Genomic DNA, 11,697 nt, shown 5'->3' with positions numbered 1-11,697 from the left:
GGTCACACCTGGCATTGCTCAGGGGTTACTCCTGGGTCTATGCTCAGAAATATCCCCTCAGCAGGCACAGGGAACCATATGGGATGTCGGGATTTGAACCACCTTCCTTCTGCATGAAAGGCAAAATACCTTATATCCATGCTATCTCTCCAGCCCTCATTTCTAACTTTTAATAGAGGATAATTACATGTATATTAAAATGAAAGAAGCCTCATATGTATAAACAGTCTTCATTTCCCAGTTGACCTTCACTTTTTCCTTTTTTGCCTTCAATGCTTTTTTTTTTTTTTTTACCAGAAAGCATTTTCTGGTTTTTAAGAAGAAATTATCTATTTCTTCTGTCAGTAATGCTTGTAAAAACTGGCCAGATATTTTTTCATAAAAATTTTATTTGTTGCTAAAATATACACTGAAAAGTGTATATAGTGGATTGGACTAATACTGGAACTTTAAAGTTGTAAGCAAAAAAAAAGTCAGCATAAGTACTTCAATGTGCCCATATATGAAATTTGAGATGGGTAATTTGTCTATTGAGAATCTGTATATTGAAGATTGATATAGACTGGTCTCACAATGCTATTTTCTTCAGATGAGTCTTCTGTGATCAATCAGGAAAAGAGAGCATAGTACAAGTGGCCAAATATGGGGTGTGTTGTTTAATGGTGTTTGGGCAGTGACAGAGGTTAATAGTCCCAAATAGGCTGTGCCACATTGTGTAGATGTATAGTAGGCTGCAACATCTAGGTTTATGCATTCATATTCTATGACTTCAAAACAGTTGAACAACAGGAAATATATATATATATATACATATATATGTATAGTTTTTCTTTATTTAAGCACCATGATTACAAACATGATTGCAGTTGAGTTTCAGTCATAAAAAAAACACCCCCCTTTCACCAATGCAACCTTCTCACCACCATTGCCTCATCTTTCTCCTTCTCCACCCCCTCCAGCCTGTATTCCAGACAGGCATTCTATTTCTTTCACTCATTAACATTCTCATCATAGTTCCTTCCAGCCCTCATCTCACAACAGGAAATATAACATTATTGCACAGCAATGTATTTTTTCAAAATCCCTTATGTTAAGCAGTATGTGTCTATAATCATGTGATCCATGCTAGGATATCCTCTTGTTCCTGACTCAGCAAGTAACTAAAGACTGGAACATATAGGCTATTGAAAGTTTCTTTCAATTTCCAAGATGGAAGGAGGATGAATGGAGGAGAACATGAAGATGAGAGACTGTCCAGTGGATTATGGTAGAAGGGTACTGGTACTTTGGTTGTGGCTGTAGTGTGGTAGCATGTACTTTGAAGAGGTGTGGGAATGGAGTTCAAAAACAACACGGCCTTGTAAATTACTTTTATATCAATGAAAAAAAAAGGAAAGAAATATAATGCAAGTTTCTTCAAGACAGAAAAAGATTAAACAATAAAAATTCCAGCTTTCAGATACCTATTCCAGAAAAACCACAGTGACTCAGCAGAAATTTTGCTTATTTAAATAAGCATCTCTACAATGGAGACTTTCAAGCCCTGCAATTGATTAAGCCCACTTATGAAGGAAGAAAACAAACTCTCATTTTGTGTTGGTCTATTTTCTTCAAATGATTAAAATGATATTATTACCACTTATAAATTTTATATCTCCTTTAAAGATTACATTTAAGAAAAAAACACTTAAAAGATACCAGGCAGCCATAAAAGGCAATTCTCCACTCACTGAAATAATATTCCCTTAGGGTCAGATTTACATCTCATGCAAGACCATGGGAGAAATAGACTCCCCAAAAGCAAAGAGAATCCTTATAGAGTTACATAGGATGAAAATCTGGCTCAAACGTTATTTTGAAGATGGAAACTGATAAAGAGAATGAAAGTTAAAATATACATAATGGGTATCCAAGGTAACAATACCAAAAGAAAGAAATCCTTTGTTGTTGTTTCTAGTTATTTTATTTTTTTTCATGCTCTGGCCTGTTTTGACCAATGCTTTCCGAGATTATAAGTTTTTTGTATTTCTTAGGGCTCACTAATAAGAAAAAGTAGGATTTCAATAAAGAAAAAAGTCTCCTGTCCTACTTTGTGTCTTGATAAGCTCTGAATAGTTTTCTCTGTGTAAGTCCAGCTTTTACTTTAAAATAATGAGACTCCTTGCTGAAACTATTCCACAAAACATGCTAACTTCAAGGCAGCAAGTACAGAATGTCTTTCGATTTTACAATGCCTCTTCTAACTTCATCAAGAGACATAACCCTGTGATATGACATCTTCGTGTTTGAAAACAGATGAGGTCTCATGCTCAATAGAATTGCCTATATTTATACTTGTATGTATAGAAGTGGTAGTCTTTTTCTTGTAACTACTTTCATGCCTATCACTTTCTTTCCTTTTGCTCTATTTTTTTTATGGATTTTTATTCATCTTGGGGGGTCTGTTATATGGGAAGGGTTTTGGCTATACTGGACAGTTCTCAGGAACTACTCCTAGTTCTGTGCATGATGGTTACTCTTGTCAACACTTAAAGAATATGTGGTGCCCAAGACTGAACCAAGGGTGGCTGTATATAAAAAAAAAACACTTAACTCCTGTACTAACTAAATTTATATATTTTATGGTAGTTTCAAGAAGGGATTAACTATAATCTATTTTATTTTTTCTTAACCAAACAATAGGTCTTTGATATTTCAAAAAATATTAGCTCTGCTGCCCTCTTTAGTTCATTTTTTCAACTTGATTGATTGATTGTTTTTTGGGTCACACTTGGTGGTGCTCAGAAGTATCTCTTGACTCTGAATTCAGAAATTGCCCCTGGCATGCTGGGGACCACATGGGATGCCAGAAATAGAACATGGTCCTGCCAGGGTTGGCCACATGCAAGGCAAATGACCCACCACTGTGCTATCTTTCTGGCTTCTCTAGTTCTATATAAACGTAATTACTTTCTAGTTGCAGGCAATAGTTTTGTCTTACATATTCTGGGGCTGCTCCTAAATTACTTGTTGATTGACATTATTTAGCATAAAATCAATCCCCTAAAAAAATAAGCCATCTTAAAAAAAATAAGCCATATTGGGGCCAGAATCTTAGCATGGAGGCAAGGCTTTTGCCTTGCACATAGAAGGACGGTGGTTCAAATCTCAGCATCCCACATCATCCCTGGAGCCTGCCAGGAAGAATTTCCTTTTTTTGGGAGGGGGGTCACACCTGGCAGTGCTCAGGGGTTACTCCTGGCTTAAGCTCAGAAGTTGCTTCTGACAGGCTTGTGGGACCATATGGGATGTCTGGATTTGAACCAATGACCATCTTCATGAGAGGCAAATGCCTTACCTCCATGCTATCTCTCCGGCCCTTCAAGAGCAACTTCTGAGCATAGAGCCAGGAGTAACCCCTGAACGCTGCCTGGTGTGACCCCAAAACCAAACAACAACAACAACAATAAGCCATCTTACAGAATGTGTTAAATCTTATTTTATATGTATGGAAAATTATTTTATGTTTTCAGATATATATTTTATATGTGTTATAAATATTTATATAACTATTTATATTTATATGTATGCAAAAATTATTTCATGTTTTCAGATATGCCTAAAATTCTAACAACTAACTTGAGAAACATAAAATGAATAAGTCAATAAAATCTGTTGAGGAATTTTGAACAGCTCAAAATATTGCCTTATTTTCTGTGGCTATAATATCTCTGTGTGGTTTTAGTCTAAAAATTATTGTTGGCACATTTCAAAATTTCCAGATGTTTCCTGATGAAGAGACCAGAGCCAATCATTTGCTTCCTGAAAAACCACATTATTGTATTCAAGGGATAAGCATTTGTACCCAGGACACTGCTCTGGCGCTTAAATGTTGTTTTATGATTTTTATATTATAATAACACTTGGGGGCCTGAGAGATAGAACAGTGAGTAGGACACTTGCCTTACACATCGTCAGTCTGAGCTCGATCCCTGACATCATATTTGATCTTCCAATCACTGCCAAGAGTGATTCCTGAGTGCAGAGCCAGGGAATGAGACTTGAGCACTTTCTTTTGTTGCTTTAATTACTTTGAGGATAAAACAAGACTTGGAACAATTGAATATATAACTGGGGCTTCTAATTGAAAAAGATAGAATCATATTTTGTCTCCAAGACAGTCTGACTTAGGACAATTTCATTTTAATGAGTAGAAATGTACATCTGGATGTTTAAATCATCACTGAGAACAATAAAAAATGTACTTCATTGCTAGTTACTATTTAAATACCATCAACTCATTCTAAAATGACTTAGTTATTGAAAGGGATTAAATGAAAGTACGCTAAATTTATTATAACTTGTCAAATAGTCAGCACTGGGCCAGGCACTTCATTTATATTATATGATTAGCAAGAAGATTTTAAAATGATGTTTGATTTCCTATGCCAAAATAAGAGCACTTCTCTTTAATATTCAAAGTCTTTAAAATAATTGTTTTGAAATACATGTGAAAGAAGAGAGGATTGTAAAACAATCAATAAAATTAGAGCAAATAGGACAAGAGATGGCTCAAAGGGTTGGATCGCATACTCAGCACTCAGAAGTGCTAGGTTTGAGTTTCAGCATAAATTGGCACTCTGAGTACCGCTGGCAGTGACCTCCAACCACTAAAAGTGGATTCCAGCCCTGCTGGTGTGCTCTTTCCCAAAATTAAAGACTAAAGAATGACTGACTCTATTAACTGCCAACGTCAGATAAATAATATAAGATGCAAGGTGTTTGCCTTGTATATGTTTGACTCTGGTTCAAATCCCCAGCAACTTTATATGGTATTTGGTATCCCAACTTCCAACAGGGGCCAATTCTCAGCACGTAGTAGAAGTCAGGAAAGTTAGAAATAGTCCCAGAATATCAGTGCACTTTCACAAAATAGAAGTGCTCATCTGAACAATATGGGACTATTTAGGACAAATAAATATTTGGAGGTGGGGCTGGAGATGTGATAGTAGTACTGAGGATTCCCCAAATTTTGTGCTCAGGAGTTGCTTCCTGCTATGCCTGGGAAAGCATGTGGTACCTGGGTTTAAACTAGTGTTTCCGACATACAAAACAAGAACATATTTATCCAGAATTAAGTATTATTTCTCTAGATTAAGCACATAATATAACTGTAATATATAAATTAGTAAATATAAAGGGACTTAACAGTTTTGAAAGGAGGAACTATAAATCAAATATTTATTAACTGTCCATCTGGGCCTCCATTCATCAATCTATTTATATAATTTATTCATCTTTCTATTTTATTTCATACCAGAATCTTTGTAGAGAATTACAGTTTTTCTGATCTTATTCTACAAGTGTATAATAGCTTTATGTCTACTTTTGTAAATAGACTTTAATTTTAATAGCTATGTGACAGTATAAATTTTGTTTGGTTGTTTCCCATCATAAACATGATAAAAGAAAAAAGTTGTTCTTCATTGAAACTGTAGGATTCAATTTTTCTCTATTTGGCGACATTAAGTTTCTGTTACCTGTAGAGGTTTTTAATCTACCCTAATTAAGTTTCGGAACTGAATATTCTGAATAATAGAACATGTCATGGTCTAATAAGAATTTATTTTTCTACATAAGCACAGACTGACCAAATGGAACTAGCATAAATACATGTATATTAAAGAGGAGGTGTAGACAAAGGATGAGAGAGAGGTTTTAATCAAATACAGAATTAGAGATACTAAGATATTCATATTTGGAGGCTGGAGTGGTGGTGCAAGGGGTAAGGTGTCTGCCTTGCCGTGCTAGCCTAGGACAGACCACAGTTCCATCCCCCAGCATCCCACATGGTCCTCTAAGCCAGGAGTGATTTCTGAGCACATAGCCAGGAGTAACCCCTGAGCATCACTTTGTGTTGCCCAATCCCCCCAAAAAAGATATTCATATTTGTATTCATAAGACTACTACACAATCTACCACATTGATGGTATTCACTTTTTTTTTTTTTTGGTTTTTGGGTCACACCCAGCAGCGCTCAGGGGTAACTCCTGGCTCTATGCTCAGAAACTGCCCCTGGCAGGCACAGGGGACCTTATGGGATGCCGGGATTCGAACCGATGACCTTCTGCATGAAAGGTAAACGCCTTACCTCCATGCTATCTCTCCGGTCCCAATGGTATTCACTTTTTAAATGTTTAACGCCTTATGTAATAACTATATGAGTCTGCATGTTTCAAAGGATGCTTGATCAAGGGTAAGATGTACAGGTGAATAATTATATGATGATCAATTTGTATATATATGTTTAGGAAAATCATAAGACTTGTTAGTATTGAAGTGATATGTGAACCAGATAATATACTTTTATTTATGTAAAATTCTACATTTTTTTTGTTTTTGTTTTTGGGCCACACCCGGCGATGCTCAGGGGTTACTCCTGGCTGTCTGCTCAGAAATAGCTCCTGGCAGGCACGGGGGACCATATGGGACACCGGGATTTGAACCAACCACCTTTGGTCCTGGATCGGCTGCTTGCAAGGTAAACGCTGCAGTGCTATCTCTCCGGGCCCCAAATTCTACATTTTTATAACAAAAAATTTTAAAAGATTTCAGATAACAATCCACAGATCATTTGACAAGGAGAGACTATCACAGAAAGTGTCATAATGTACTTATTTACCACCATTTCTTTCCCCCATTCACTTACTCATTAATTCAGGAGATAATTTTATGAGACCTAATCAGCATTCCACTACTTGTTTTCAGGTTTAGAAATAAAAAAATAAAAGCTGACATAGAAACTGTCATTGTCTTTGTAGAAAATTTTAATTAAGAGTCACAGAGATAATATAGTGGTTAGGGCTCTTGCACACAACCAACCCAAATTCAATCCCTGGAACCTAATATCCCCAGCACCTCAGGGATGGTCTTTCAGGAAAAAAGCAGAAATAAGCACTGAACATTGATAGATATCACTCACAAACAAATAATCACACATAGAAATAAAATTGTTTTACAGTAAAAATATAATTATGTTAAGTTTCAATAAAAATTGAATAACAAACTAAACTCATGATGCAACTACAAAATGGAGTCAGAGGTTAAAAACTACTGAAAAAAATTTAGGTTTGACTGAAGTACAGGTTTTTCAGTTTGTTTTAACACATATGAATGTAAAAGAAGGAAAAGAGAATGAGAGTAGAAAAGTACCATAAATAGAAATTGAACACATTCCAAAGTATAGTCATGACAATGTATGTATGTTTATGAAAGTAAATGACATTTTTTGAGGGCACTGTACTTGTGGTAGGAAATGACAGAATATGGGGCTAAAAAAATTGAGCTGTGGCCAGAAATTCTCCATTCACATAAACTTAACATTTAATTTCTAGGGCAATGAAAAATGATTGAGGGATTTAAAGAAATGTGACTGTGATCAAATTTCCATTCAAAGGCTCTCCGGGGTCTTGTGGAGATTAGAGACCTCCATAGTAGTCCTATGAGAAGTAATGAAGGGTTGCCACAGGTAGTGCTAGAAGGGAATCAGGTGTCAAGTATCTCAGCTTTTTAGCTTTCATTACTGATGATGATGATAGCTTGGATGAGTAGATAATGCTCCCTCAATCTGGGCAAGATAATTAGGAAATAAAAGTTTTAGGGGGAAAATTGGCCAGTTCAGTTTAGTGTATGTTGAGATTGTAGGGGCTTATGTGAACTTTAAATGATATGTTTGAATTATATAGAAGAGTTGCAGATTGTAGACAGTTGAAATGTTCTTCATATAGGTAGTCTCTAAAATGGTCTCCATTAGAAGAACCATTAAGTAAGTTTGAGAGAATGAAAGAGAACAAGGGAGAAAGAATAAGTTGAGGAATGTAAGTAAAATAATAATAGTATGGTGATGATGAAACATTGCTATATTTCTCATATACTTGCTTTTCTTCTAAGTCCTGCATGTAAAATCTTTGCCTTTTTTAAATATCTACTACATAGTACTTATTATAACTATGTTACTTTTAAATCAATTTTTTTTACACATTGAGGATTCTATTTAATTTTTGAACTGTTTCATAATGTCACTATTTTAGGTGCCCAGAACAGAAACACAATGAAAGGACAACAAGCAGTCAATGAAAAGTGTAGAGTTGATCTACAGGACTGTATTTACCTGGTTAATGATAAAGATCTTTGGCTTAGGGGTGGAGGGAAGCAGATAATCTATTGATGGGCACTGTCATGAAGCATTGCGTTGTGAACCTATTTGCACAGTATTAAAAATCACAAGACCTCAATACAAACAGGAAAATTATATGAATAACTTATTGTGTTTTATTAAAGTTTGTTAACACATCTGATATTACTCAGGAATTATCCTTGATGATGCTCTGGGAGCCATATGCAATGCTAGGGATGGAAAACAGTTGGCTGCATGCAAGGGAACTTTTTTTTCCCAAACTTTTTCACTGTGCTCTCTGATCTAATGGGTAATTTAGTCATTAGTATTATGTAGAAAATAAAAGATTTGACAATAAAAGTTTATGCAACAGTATTGAGTGGCTGTTTTATTTATCTTATTAATATTATTAGCTAGGCTTGTGTTTAAGGATCATTCCTGGAAGTACTAGGGGGACCATGTGCAAGACAAATGCCTTCCCTGCTATACTGTTTCACTCCAACCAGGGAAGGTCTTATTAAAAGACAAGAATGGACTGCCTGATGTGATGATGGATAACCAGAGATATGAATGATACAAAGGGAGATAATTATGAAAAAAAAACCTGAGAAAAATTTTATTCCATGCAGAGAAATAATATTTATTAATCCCAGGTTGAGAATTTGAAGAGGAAAAAGAGCACTCTGTTTGAAGGTGGATAAAGTTTAGTATGAGAATTGTGTATTTCAGAAAGTGCAGGGAACAGGGATTAGTTCAGAATTTTATTTTATTTTGCTACTATATTTTAGGATCTCTAATGTAGTACTCTAAAGGTTCTGACTATGCTTTTGGTGATTCTTGGCTAAGTAGGCCAAGGGTTTAATGCCCAGACCTGAGGATGTAATACTACTGGATATCACCCTGGTCATTGCAGCAGTGCTGAGTCCTCTGCAGTTACACCCAAATGAGGGACCATCTGGTGCTGAAGATTGAGCTGGTGTTGGATCCATGCTAGGTCTTCAACTTTACTTATGTGCTGTCTCTCTAGGCCTGAAAATATTTTTTGTATATTAGGCTATATGGGTATTTTTCTGAGAATGGATTGTGATATGATTTGCTAAGTATAAAATGAATAGAAAGTGCAAGTAAACTATTAACAAAATGCAATGCCTCCATGCTTATTGCAGCATCATGATAACCAAAGGCTGAAAATGATGAGTCGGAGCATGAACATGACTAGATAAAGAAGATAAATTTGTAGATAGGTGATAGCTAGATAGATCAGAACGCTACTCAGCCCCAAAAAGATGAAATCCTGACATATGCAACAACATGCAGTCCAAAAGAGAAAGAGAGTTGCAATGAACATCATACTATTTCACTTAGATTTGGCACATAGAAAAACAAAACATATATTAACTAAATAAAACTAAACAAAATTTTTACTTTTTATATCTTTATTTTAACATCATAATTACAAACATGTCTGTGGTTGGGTTTTAGTTACAGAAAAGAACATCCCCTTCACCAGTGCAACATTACCACCACCAATGCCCTTCAACTCTCTCCTTCCTCATCCCTTACCTGTATTCGAGACAGACATTCTATTTCTCTCATTTAATATCATTGTCATGTTAGTTGTCAGTGTAGTAAACCAAACTTTTAAACAATTATTAGTTACCAAAATGGAAGGGGGAAGAGAGATAATAAACAGGTAAAAGGGGTCAAGACATAGTGAAGGATAGACTAGTGAATATGTTGTACCATAGTATGTATGCATGTTGACTTTTACTGATGCATAACTGAAACTTACATTTTTTTCTTCATTATTTTATTTTTTTAGAATAATTTTACATTTTTATTGTGGTCAAAGTGAATTACAGTTCTCTCACAGTAATATTTGAGGCACATAGTGACAATGAGTGAAACTTACATTTTATCACAATATTACTTCAACAGAAAGGCAAAATATGTCTGAAGATAAAGTAGAAAGTTTAAGGTACCTGCCTAGCATGTAGCCGTGCAACAATGCTTGTTTGACTCCTAGTACCACTTAAGGCCCCCGAGGACTAGAATGTACAGGAAAAAAAGACAAAAATAATAAAAAATTTTTACAAAATATAAATACATACAAAATATAATGAATCTGACACAGGTTTTGAGGGATCAAAAAGAATACATATTAAGAATATGTATTGGAGGGCCAGAGAGCACAATGAAAGGGTGTTTGCCCTGCAAGCATCTGACCATTACACACCCAGGTTTGATTCCCAGCATCCCATATGGTCCCCTAGCCTGCTAGGCGTGATTTCTGAGCTCAGAGTCAGAAGTAACCCCTGAGCACCACCAGGTCTGGCCCCATAACAAACAAATTAAAACATATTATGGCCAGAAAAATATATAACAGGGTTAAGGTGACTGTCTGGCACAAGGCTGACCTTGGCTTCAATCTCAAGAACCACATCTGAACACTGTCAGGATTATGTCCTAAGCATAGAACCAGGAATGGCCCTTGAGCAGAACCTGCTGTGGTCTCTCCCAAACACACACACAAGGAATGTAGTACTGTCAAGATTTGTCAATTAATTAAATTAGGCTTTGAAAGTGCAGATAAAAATGATTTTGGAGTCTTCATAATTAATTATGGGTTAATGAGAAAAACAAAGGAGAAATCCTTGAGCAGTAAAATGACAAAAATGTGTTGTAGATAAATATGAATAAATGTATAAAAGCTATTAGCTTTCTTCCTCTTTATAAACTGGTATAGTAGTGAAATAAAACTTTTTATCAGGAACCAGAGTGATAGCACAGGCCGGGCGGTGGCGCTGGAGGTAAGGTGCCTGCCTTGCCTGCACTAGCCTAGGACGGACCGCGGTTCGATCCCCCGGCGTCCCATATGGTCCCCCAAGAAGCCAGGAGCAACTTCTGAGCACATAACCAGGAGTAACCCCTGAGCGTCACAGGGTGTGGCCAAAAAACAAAAAAAAAAAAAAAAAGAAATAGTCAGAGTGATAGCACAGCAGTAGGACATTTGTTTTGAATGCGGCCAGCCTGGGATAGACCAGGTTTGATCCCCGACATTGCATATGGTCCCTCTAGCCTGCCAGGAGCAATTTCTGAGCATAGAACCAGGAGTAATCTCTGAACACTGCCAGTGTGCCCCCCACCAATAAAAATATAAAACCAAACAAAAAGTTATTTTTAAATGTACTTACTTTAATTTAAATTAAATTTAAAATAACAAAATTTGGATTTAAAAATTCACCTTACTGTATTACCTTTATCCTAAATACTCCCCCAAGTTATATATTTAAGAATTTTATAGTGGGGCCGGAGAGATAGCATGGAGGTAAGGCGTTTGCCTCTCATGCAGGAGGTCATCGGTTCGAATCCCGGCGTCCCATATATGGTCCTCCCGTGCCTGCCAGGAGCAATTTCTGAGCCTGGAGCCAGGAATAACCCCTGAGCACTGCCGGGTGTGACCCAAAAACCACAAAAAAAAAAAAAAAAAAAAAAAAAAGAATTTTATAGTGATCATATTTAAACATAGGCAGCAAATTAAT

The sequence above is a fragment of the Suncus etruscus genome, chromosome 10, assembly GCF_024139225.1.
Source record: "Suncus etruscus isolate mSunEtr1 chromosome 10, mSunEtr1.pri.cur, whole genome shotgun sequence".
Taxonomy (NCBI): domain Eukaryota; kingdom Metazoa; phylum Chordata; class Mammalia; order Eulipotyphla; family Soricidae; genus Suncus; species Suncus etruscus.
This window is presented reverse-complemented; position numbering follows the sequence as displayed.